A 12,481-nucleotide genomic window follows, 5' to 3' on the forward strand; every position below is an offset into this window, starting at 1 on the left:
TCAATTAATTCAATTAATAAATAAATTATTCTTCACAGATATAATTTATTTTCTTAATTAAATTAGATGAATTAATTAATTAATAGAGAATTAATTCTAGTCTTGAGCAGCAACCATTCTTCTGCAAATCTTCTGAAAATCACTGAAAATTATGAATCAATTCCACCACTTCAACGTTGACACTCGATGTACTGTCTGGTTCATGAGTGACTAACTTCCGTGACGTTTCTTCATGTCTTGACTTTGACACTTTGATTTTCTTCAGATTAAATCCTTGTAATTTATTGATACCCTGACGAGATCTCTGTCACTTGATTAAATCCACGATCTTGATTTATATCACTGAGGCATGATCAACTTCTTGAACTTCTTCCAGTGAATTAACTCCTCAAGTCTGTAGATGAACATTCTCTTTGAATCCTTTGACAGATATTACTTTGCGAGATCTCTCTGACGGTAGATCCACTATTTACTTATTACATTCTTATTTGAGTTGAGTTGAATCCTCGAATATACAAATAGGTCTATGACATATGACTTACAGAAGAACAAGCTCAAGTGTGCAAGTGAAATTGAAGTAGTGTTAAGGGAGAAGCTGGAAAAGAATGAAGTGAAGTTGAAGTCCTTCAAGAATACATCTGAGTTGGTTGGACAATACCATGAGAAAACCAAGTCATGTGCAAATATTTCTATTGGTCTTGATTATGATGCCTTGAACAACAAAAAGAAAGATATATGTGACAAAGGAAAAGCAATAGAAAATGAAAATGTTCCAGCAATGCTGAAAAAGGTTTTTTCACCTATGTTCAAGGCACGTGCAGTTAACTTCAGTGAAAAATTATTGATTATCATTATCAAGCAAGAAATTATTGATGAAGATAATAAGAAGAAAAATGCAGAAGCAACTTAATCTTCCAAAGTTGAAGAGAAGCACATGGACAATCAAGGTTACAAGACACCTGTCAAATAGACCAAAATTGAAGATGCAAGAAATAAGAAGAAAACTATAAATGGGAAAATTGGGATAAACAAAAGCAACAATTTTGCTTATGTTGCAGATGCTCCAAGAAATAAATGTGAGAAATGTGGCTCTGTGAATCAGCTAAATCACCTTTTTAAAAAGGTTATTAGCAATCCAGTTGAAGGAGCATGCAAATACAATGAAGCAGATGCAAATGATCCCTACTCATTCTGTGGCAAGTTTGATTGCATCCCTTGCAACTTAAAAATGATGAAAAGTTACCACAAGCTGATAATAGACCTCAATGAAACAAAAATTGGGTCTACAAAAAATAGGGAAAATGCACAACAGCCAATGAATTCTATTTTATTTAAAACAACTCATTCTACTTCTGCTAAATTAATTAACAAGAAGATAGTGCCCAACACTGCTTGGGTTGCTAAACACAGGTAAAACTCATTGTGTGCAGGAAAAAATGAAGAAGGTCATATGGATTATAAACAGTGGATGTTCCAGACATATGACATGTAATAAGGCCATGCCATCACAATATGAGGAGAAGGCTAGCCCCTTGGTGACCTTTGGAGACAACAACAAAGGATTCATAATGGGATATGATAAGATTATTTCTAGAAATATTGTCATTGATGATGTAGCACTGGTAGTTGGTCTTGAAGTGAATCTTCTCAGTGTTAGCCAATTTGCAGACAAAGGCTTTGAAGTTTTATTCAACAAAGAAGAATGCACTTTTATCAGCAAGAATACTGGTGAAGTTGCTCTGAAAGGAGGAAGAAAAGGAAACTTATTTGTTGCAGACTTGGACTCAGCAGATAAGGAAGGAACTTGTTGCTTTTACACCAAGGCATCAGTAGAACAAAGCAAGATATGGCATAAAAAGTTGTCTCACTTGAATTTCAAGGCAATTAACACCTTGGTCAAAAAGGAGTTAGTAAGAGACATGCCTAATCAGGAGTTTTCTCAAGTTGAAGTTTGTGAAGCCTTTCAGAAAGGAAAAAAGAAAAGATCAAGTCACAAGTCAAAAACTGTGAATTCTATAAGTGCACTGTTGCAACTTATTCACATGGACCTGTTTGGGCTAGTAAATGTCTTATCAATTTCAAGAAACAAATATGCACTTGTGATGGTGGATGATTTCTCAAGATACACTTGGGTAGAGTTCATGCACTCTAAAGATGAGACTCCACACATCATAATTGAGCACATAAAGAAGATAAAAAATAGGATGAAGATCAAAACTTTGTAAAGAGATTGATAAGTGATGATGGAACGGAATTCAGAAATGCAACATTAAGTGAATTCTGCAAAAATAAATGCATTGTTCAAGAATTCTCTGCTGTTAGAACACCTCAACAATATGGAGTAGTTGAAAGAAAGAATAGAACATTGGTAGAAGCTGCTAGAACAATGTTGTAAGATGCCAAGTTGCCAATAAGTTTTTGGGAAGAAGCTGTTAACACTGCATGCTATACTTAAAACATATATCTCATTAACAAGGTAAATGGGAAATCACCTTACTCAATCATGTCTAAGAAAAACCCTATTGTAAAGCATCTTCATGTATTTGGAAGCAAGTGTTACATTTTGAAAGACAACTCTGAATATGTGGGAAAATTTGAATCAAAGGATTTTAAAGCAATTTTTCTGGGATATTCATTGGAGAGAACTGCCTACAAGGTCTATGTGATTGATCAAAAGAAGATTATGGAGAGCACAGATGTGACTTTTGATGATGACAAGTGTCCAGGATTGGAATGTCTTAATGATAATAAAGCTGAAGTCCTTGCATTTGAAAATCTCAATATTAATAGTAATTCTGATGGAGACAATGAAGCTAATGCACAATAGATGATGAATTAAGAGACTACTGAACAAGAAAATCATGGAAATGGAAGCTCATCTCAAATACCTGAATTTGATATCAAAAACTCATGAGGAGAAAGAGAAGAAGGATCTACAAGTTATACCAATTATGAAGAAAATGATGAAGGCACAAGTCAACAAACTCACACAAGGAAGTGAGATAAAAGTCACACTAGAGAAGCAATTATTGGTGAACCTACTGCTGGTGTGGAAACTAGAAGTGCAACTGCTAATGAGTACCTACATGCAGGTTTCCTGTCTCAAGTAGAACCTAAAAAATTGAAGAAGCTCTAATGGATCCTGACTGGATATATGTCATGCAGGAAGAGCTGAATCAGTTTGAAAGTAAACAAAGTTTGGGAGTTAGTTCATGCACCAAAGAACATAAGTATAATTAGAACAAAATGGGTGTTTAGGAACAAGATGGATGAAACTGGTATAGTTACAAGAAACAAGGCAAAGTTGGTTGCAAAAGGCTACTCACAGGAAGAAGGAATTAATTATGATGAAACTTTTGCTCTAGTTGCAAGACTTGCAGCAATATGGATTTTTCTAGCATTTGCTGCACATTCAAATTTTAAAGTGTATCAAATGGATGTCAAGAGTGCCTTCCTAAATGGTGAGCTAGAAGAAGAGGTTTATGTGCAACAGCCACCTAGCTTTGAAGATCCAGAATTTCCAGATTTTGTGTACATGTTACTCAAGACTCTATATGGACTAAAGCAGGCACCTAGAGTGTAACATCCCCAAATTCGGGGTCAGGATTGGGTGTCATTAAACAACTTTAAATAATATAAACCTGTATATTAAAATAAATATACAGTAACCCCTCATTATTCCGGATCGTGTACATGTTATGGTATGAAATAAGAATCTAACCTTCTAAAATTTCAATATCTAAATGTAATTTCATTACCTCTTTACTAAATTCCTCGTATTGTTCACTCCGACACCTTCAAATTCCTTCAGCTGGAAACTCTCCACTTTTGCTGTCTATTATGAGTTAATCACTCATGTCCTCATTTGATACTGAAAGAAATAAGAATTCACAAAGCAAGAGTGAGCCAAAAATGCCCAGCAAGTATCATAATTGGTTTCCAGGTATTAGATCAAAGAAACTTTTGGAGACAATCTTGAAATAATTTCAAAAGAATTTTATTTATTTAAAATAGTTGAGAGAATGAAAATATCGGCCATCATTGGCCTTTAATCATAACTCATTTTTCTCTGTAAACAAATAGTGAACATTTCACTGATTCATTTCTAGAATCAAATCTTTATTTCTTTTTGTAATCATAAACTTTCCAAGAAGGAACACCGTTAATGGCGATCAACAATAAATTAGACTAGACACTAGAAACCAATATATGTACTATAACCTGCTGATCAGTCAGGATACAGTGTGAATCTATACCCAACTGCATAGACCCATCAACATATGGGGTACCCAGGCACTATGGCCTAATAGTTAAGGGTCCATCCATCTCTGGCCCTTAGGGTCCAGCTCATTCTCGACCCTCATCGTAACCATCCAGTCCGTAGTCCGTAGAGTGTTTTGATGTCAAATTATTTTAATTTCAAAACACCCTGATTCAGGGTCCGCAAATAACCTGAAAGAATGGGTATTTGCTCAAGAGTTCAATCGATAATCAAGGAACAAGATCAAAGAGGTATTTCCATTGACAGATCACTTGACATTTCTTATCATTCACCATTTCAGGTTTATCTCTATTCTAAATTCGCTCGTTTCATTACTACACATAATCAGGCTTTACTTTTACAATCTCCGTCTGGCTTTGAATTCCTCGCACTATGTGTATCTATCATAAAAGATACCATTCAATTAACTGATAATATATAATTGTTTAGTCTATACGCTTATCCTTATCGTCTATCCGCCCGATAATAACAGATAAGGATCGCCTTTAATTATATAAAGTTTAATAGACACGTGGACTCGTAGTTCACATAACACATAAGCACATAAGGAACGTATCACATATTTCATATCACATATAGCTCATTTCGTCAAAACATTCGACCCGGTATGATCAAAACTAAAATCGAGCCGAGATACAATTTTATGATAATTACGCGACTCGGAAACGTTTTCAAAATAAAACGACCTTTCAAAATAAAAGATTTAATGTCTCGAAAGTAATTTTAATGGAAGCAGAATATTTTTCTGAGTCTAGACACGTTCATTTCGTACTAAACAGACGAACAGTCTCTTTAATACAAATTTTTGAACATTTTTTGGAATTAAAACGGGTCTCCGAATCATTTTATAATTAAATAATAGGGTTCGAACAACCGAATATGGCTTTAAAATAATTTTATAATAATTATCAAGCCTTGAAAATAATTTAAAATAATATTTTAAAGCTCGAAATTATTTTTCAGAATTTTTAAATCAAAAGAAGTAATTAAATCAAATTAAATAATCAATAATTAATCAATAATTAATTAAATCAATTAATCAATTAATATTAAATTAATTGAATAAATAATTAATTAATTATCAATTAAAATTAATTAATTTAATAATTCAGATTTAATTTCGAATTAAAAATAATTTTTAGAATTAAAAATATTGATTTTTGGGAATTTAAAATAAATAAAAACATTTTCTGAAAATAGTTATAAAAAGAAATTATAATTTTAAGAAATGAACCTCAGAAACAAGAAAGCAGGGTGGCTGAACCAGAAAAATGGATCAAACCGCGGGAAAACAAGGAGGATGACCGGAACCAGGCGAAGAACAAGCCGGAATCTGGAAATGTTTTCCAGAAACCGGTGAGTTCTGCCGGTTTCCGGCGAAAGTCCAGCGGGTCTATAACCACTCCAACCGGGACAAATATGTGCCCCTTTCGATCCCAAATCAACCAAGCAACACCCATGTGTACTCCGAAACAACAATCAACGATCCCCGTTGATTTTTAGGCGAAAACCGAGCTAATTCCGGCGAAGTTCCGGCCAAATAACGAAAACCTTGATTTTTAAACGAAAACGATGATTCATGTATCAATTCAAAGCTTAAATAATTTCCTATCTATTCACAGGATCCATATTAATACCCAATATTGATGTCAAAAAAATAATAATTGTACATCACTTTTAATGAATAAACACTGATGTCTAAAAAGCAATTGTACATCACTTTTAATGAAGAAAAACTGATGTCAAAAAAGTTAATGTAATTCGCTTTTTGCAAAAAAACTGATGTCAAAGACTGACATGTTCTACTCTAAAAGAAATATAGACATCACTTTATTTGAGATAAAACTGATGTCTAAATGTAGACATAGACATCACCTTTCACTAAAGAAATCGATGTTTAATATCTGATTTTACATCACCTAAATGAAAATATTCGATGTCTATGTGGAAAAAACATAACTCATTATATGTTTAATATGTTGTAATAGGTGTAATTTATTTATTAAATTATTTATTTCTAATATGTTTTGTAAAAAAACAATGCATGGACATCAGCTTTTTTGCCAGAAACGATGTCTAAGCAAGTAAAGACATCGGATTATGGCCGATGTCTAGAATAGACATCACCGATATCAACATCGGTTTCCAAACATCATAGACATCGGCCAAAAACCGATGTCTATGGACTTTTTTCTTGTAGTGTCTAGAACATCCAGGAAATCGAATCAAAGAAATTGAAAATTCTTGAACTCGATTAGACCATTCCAGGGGTTAAACAATTACCATCCCCACACCAATCGATTGCAAATTCATTTATAAGGCTTATTCAAACATCAAAATCATCAACCAATTCAAGAATCAAAAAGCCCCAAATTTCAACTCAAGAACACCAAGAACCCTAATTTCGAATTTTCAGAAAATCAAACATCAATTATAATATGTTACTGAACTCTATTTTGGAAGTATAATATATGAAATTGACCAGAAATACATGCTGTATAACATGGAATCATCAAAATAATCAGATAATCACGTTTGCAAAAATTTATATTTTAATCACTAATTAATTCAAATTAAAATAATTAAATAAGAAAATCACCTTAATTTCTGCACAAAATTGGTTGATTGATTCGGAAAGAACTTTTTGAGAGTTTCGATTTGATATATGGCACGCCCGAATCGGAGTTCGATAACGCCTTCGTTTGTGCGTTTGATTATCAAAAACGCGGTATTTTTAGGGTTTTCTCTGTATTTTATCGGTTTCTACTGATTGATTATGATTATATGAATAAAATAGAATAATAAAAGGGCTATTTATTTTTATGGAATATTGGTCTAAGTAACTGCAAAAATGATCATATTTGATACGCGTATTGGATAATTATCCAAACCTGGCTTCTTATAAAACACTTTACACGAATAATAATGTAATAATATCCTGTCTTTTGAGAAAATAGGTTTTGTTGATTTATCGAAATGATTATCGTATCGAAAATTTTGTGTCGGGACGAGTACGGGTCTAACCGTAATCCGGATCGAAAAAGTCAAAACACGGGAAATGTCCGGAATTACTAGATTAGGTTAGGAAGGAGTTTTCGGAAGAGTTTTGGGTTGTAACGTAAAAATGTTTTTGGTTGGACAATTTCCGGCTTTCTAAAACATTTTGTAATTATTCAGAAAATAATTAATAAATTCATAAATCATTATAAAATCATATAACACTCCAAAAATTACTGGAAAATACCTTATTTATCTATATGTTATTCTGGACATATTAAAATTAACATAGTCACATTTTATTATATATAAACATCCAAATATTATTATCAATCATCAGATAATTCACCAAAAATTCACATTAGAATCACATAATAATCATTTATTGATAAAGATAATTATATGTAATGTCCCGGATGTTACATCCTTCTCACTTAAAAGGATTATGTCCTCAGAATCATACTAAAGATCGGATAATGATACATTCAAATATTTCACTTCCACTTTCTTAGGTTGATCCCTCAATCTTACAACTTTTCATAAACTTTTACTCGCAGCATGACTTATTATTATTACTTAACAGCTTCTCGCTGACATCATATTCTATTATTTGCTCATATAACTCAACTAAAGCCTCCATTTATATATAACGGAGTTAAATTACTCTTCCTGGGTATACACATATAAACACCTTATGAAACTGCTATACGGGTGGTGGTGAAGCCAACTTATTTCCACTTATCCTGCCTATTTTTTTTATTGTCTCAAAAGGACTAGCACAACACATATTAATATCTCTTTTCTTTCTAATTCTAGTAATTCGTGCTCATGAACGTTCTAATAGTTACTGATTGTTGAACCTCATTCCCACATGTTTCTTTGTTCAGTTAACTTAGTTTGTAATCGCTTCCAATTGCATTCAAGGTTCTTTCATCGTTCTCTTAATCTTCTTGTCCATCTGCGAATGGTATACTGAAACTCTGACGTATTCGATTTCTAACGTTCTCGAAATTACTTCAGAATTAAGAATTAACGAGAAAATCCCGAGTGGATATGATAGACGCACAATCGTATCATCATACCTTAATTCCCTTGAATCACAATCGAGTAGAGAAACTTTATTAACTTGGAGGTATCACATGCATATTCTAACCTATATTATCATTTATTTTGCTTCCAAGGAGTTTTTGTATGAAACTAATTGCAATGCTTTCTCTTGACGTCTAGTCACATATAATGTTTATTCTTTTTGTTATGTCATATTATCAGAAAGTCTTCTTTGACATCTAGGTCTTGTATTATATTCTTGAAGTAACTTGAATCCCTTGAGTCAACGACATTTAGCCAAATTCCTCTCTTTTAATTCAGCATTACTTAATGTTCGTTCATCTATGAGCGGTATATACTATTCTGATTCGACATAATTCACCGTATTCTAAAATTTCTTTTAAATCTTCAATCAAATAGTGTTGATCATTTATAATCAATTCCTGGATCTGATGATGTATCACCATTTCTTGAACTAGCAATTAACCCACTTATTGGACAAGCTGTTCATTAGTAAAGAGAATGATTAGGTTTAGGATAACTTATCAATAATGATTTAATTGACGTTTTCCTTCATTTTTTCTTCATGTCTGGTCACTGGATATTTCTTTTAGCCTTCAGTACTTAATCATATTCCTGGGATACATTCTCTATCTCAATTTACAAATGTTCCATCAAATTCTTCACTTCACTTTTGTCCAAAAAGATTAATAATATCGATCAATTCTAATACATACTTGAATCTGATAGCGCACCAATATCTCCTTGTTGCAATAACAATTTATTCCTTAGGTACAGTATTCATTAATAAAAGAATGGTTGGGATCGATTGTATTATCATTTAGTTGTATTCACGTTGTTACATTCATGCATTAGGTTTGTTTTATAGTTTTGAGTCTGTTTATGCTTGAGGACAAGCATCGATTCAAGTTTGGGGTATGATAAGTGGATTTTATATCTACTTGGAACGCTTCATTTCAGGCTTAAGTTGGTGTTTTGGACTCAAGTTGTTGGTATTTTTGATGTGTTTTTGTGTTTGTGCATTTCAGACATCAGTTAAATGAAGAAAGAAGCTTTTTAAATAAATATGCTGAAAGGAGATCATAATTGTAATTCTAGTCCATTCTCAAGTTATACAGAATCTCGTTAGCTTCGTGTGGGCAGTGGAATCGCCTAATTCTGACGAGTAGAACTCAAGATACGGCAAAAGGAAGAAATGTCAGAATTTTTCCAGAAGGTCGGCGCGGCCGCGCCAGAACTAGTGCGCCCGCGCTGCTGAAAACACTATTCCAACGCGGCCGCGTCCGAAAATAGCGCGCCCAAAAACAGCGCGCCCGCGCCCTGTTTCTGCCCCAGAATCCTGATTTTAGTCGAAATTGAAGATTTTGAGAGTCTTGGTCATCCTGGAACCTATATATACCAATAAAAAGACATTTTTAACAACAAGGAGACGTGGGAGAGCAATAAGAAGACCTAGAGAGCACGAGATGGCTATGGAGAAAAAGACTTTTGTTTTCTTTGATTTAGGCAATACTTGGATGCTTGTTTTCGATTTGTCTTTGAACTCTAGTACTCTTATATTGTTTATTATCATGCCTTCATTGGAACCCAAGGTAATGATGAGTTCGATTATGAAATAATCGTTGTCGTGGGGTTCTAGCGGATTTATTTATGAATTTCTTTAGTTAAATTTTTTCGATACCGTAGTGTGTGGTGATTGTATGATAACCTAGTAATGGTTGTGCTTATTCGTCTTATGTGCGTAGCTAACATATAAGATAGCGTGTTAATCTCTATTGAAGCGATAGTGAATATAGAGGTTTAGAACTTGCCATGCTAGCATAAGTTCATGTGTTATTGTTATGCATGATTCATAGGTAATTTTAACCATCTTACTTGCCCTATGTAATCACGATAGATAACTTGCGCATTAAACCGTTATGTTTTCAATTCTTATAGACATATAAGGACTAAGCATAATTGGTGTCTATTCAACTTCTATCTCTTTTTTGGTTGCTTTGTAGTAGGGTATTCGTACAACGAAAGTTGGTGTTTACTAGTTTCATGTTATCTGATTAGTGTCATCACCATTACATGCTAAAGTTAAGAACAAAAAGGCTATTGAATGAAGTATTTAATAAAGTTAGGATCCCATGTTTATCATATATATTAATTCAACCATTCTTGTTCTCTTAGTTATAATTGTTAGTTTAATTCTTAGTTATGAACAATCTCAACTTGTTATTTGTCTTAGCATTGGATAATAACCATATCATTGTTGCATAGGTGCATATTCTTAAACTAACCAAAGAGTCTCTGTGGGAACGAATTTGATCTAAATCTTATACTACTTGCGAACGCGTATACTTGCGTGTATTATTAGCGCGTGTTAACGTCCTAAGAAGTTTTTGACGCCGCTGCCGGGGACTCGGTGTTGTTAATTGTTTAGTTTATGTACTTGCCATCCGTGATCATTAAAGTTCAGTGACTCAGATATTTTACTTACACTGGTACTTGTTTTGTTTCAGGTACTCTAGAGAGCGTGTATGCGAACGCGTTCTCAATCTCATGTCTTTGTTGAGGAAAAAGTTGAAGGAGAAGTTTTTGTTGCAATGGGAGAACCAGCAGCCAATCCGAAGGCTTTGATGGATTATTCTCAACCGAAGATCAATGACATTCAGTCTAGCATTGTCAGACCAGCCATCTCGGCTAATACTTTTGAAATCAAGTCTAGCACGATTCAATGGGTGTAGAATTCAATCCAGTTTGAGGGTTCTCCAACGGAAGATCCCAATATGCACATTAGGAATTTCATTGAGATCTGTGACACCTTCAAGTTCAACGGTGTTCAGAAGATGCTGTGAAGCTGAGACTATTCCCATTCTCTCTGAGGGACAAGGCTAAGAGTTGGTTACACTCTCTACCAGCTGGTTCGATTACTACTTGGGAAGATCTTGCTCAAATGTTTCTCACTAAGTTCTTCCCTATGGCAAAGACAGCTGCAACCAGGAATGCTCTTACCCAATTTGCACAGCAATCAGGAGAATTTTTATATGAAGCTTGGGAGCGCTACAAGGAGATGCTTAGGAAGTGTCCTCATCATGGAATACCTGATTGGATGATCATCAATTGTTTTTATAATGGTTTGGGAGCACAGTCCAGACCCACGCTCGATGCAGCATCAGGTGGAGGCTTATGGGCTAAGAGCTACGATGAAGCTTATGATCTAATTGAATAGATGGCTGCTAATGAATATCAATATCAAACCCAGAGATTGCCACAGAGCAAGGTAGCAGGAATTCTTGAAGTGGATACAGCAACGGCTATCACTGCTCAACTAAAGGCGTTGTCTATGAAGATCGATTCACTGGCTAACTATGGAGTTCATCAGAGGACGAGTGTTTGTGAGCTTTGTGCAGGTTCACATGCAACGAAGCAATGCGCTATATGTAGTGAATTAACTCATTTTATGAGCAACTTTCAGAGATCGCAGCAACCAGTTCCAAACACTTATCATCTTGGCAACTGGAATCATCCAAATTTCAGCTGGAGCAACAATCAGAATGCGGTACAACATCCTTATCAGCAGTTTGGATCCAATCAATTCAATCCTCCTAGTTTTCAGCAACAGTATGCACCAATATAACAACTCCAACTTAAACACTACCCGCATGGAAGTGTCGGTCAATCTGTTAATGAAAAATCTGAATTGGAGGAGTTGAGGCTTATGTGCAAAAACCAGGCTCTTATACGCAAGAGCCAGGCTGAGTCTATCAAGAATCTAGAGAATCAAATTGGGCAGATTTCCAATGTTATGTTGAATCGACAACCTAGTACACTCCATAGTGATACAGAAGCCAATCCAGGCAAGAGGGAAGTCGAAGAAAAGGTGAACGCAATCACATTGAGGTCTTGAAAGGTCCCGAGCCCCCAAATTCAGTAAGATGAAGATTCTGAAAATTATGTCCAGAATGTAGGTGCGTCTGCATCCTTACCAATTCCAGAAAATGAGATTGTAACTGAAACAGTGGTGTTGAAGAATGCTGAAGTGGAAACAAGGAAGAAAGTTGTTGTCGATACTCCTCCTGAGAGTAATACAAGGGAAAAATAGTTCTATCCTCTACCCCCTTTTCCTAAAAGGTTGCAAAAGAAGAA

The 12,481-nt window shown here is 34.4% G+C and overlaps 1 non-coding gene across 1 annotated transcript; it reads right to left on the bottom strand.

Moving 5' to 3' along the window:
- Positions 1 to 11,327: 11,327 nt before the first annotated feature.
- On the bottom strand, positions 11,328 to 11,434 carry LOC141699344 (small nucleolar RNA R71). Its single transcript, XR_012565813.1, has one exon. It is a non-coding gene; the product is annotated as a small nucleolar RNA R71 (small nucleolar RNA).
- Between the last annotated feature and the right edge of the window lie 1,047 nt (positions 11,435 to 12,481).

Source organism: Apium graveolens, chromosome 11 (genome assembly GCF_009905375.1).
Source record: "Apium graveolens cultivar Ventura chromosome 11, ASM990537v1, whole genome shotgun sequence".
Lineage (NCBI taxonomy): Eukaryota > Viridiplantae > Streptophyta > Magnoliopsida > Apiales > Apiaceae > Apium > Apium graveolens.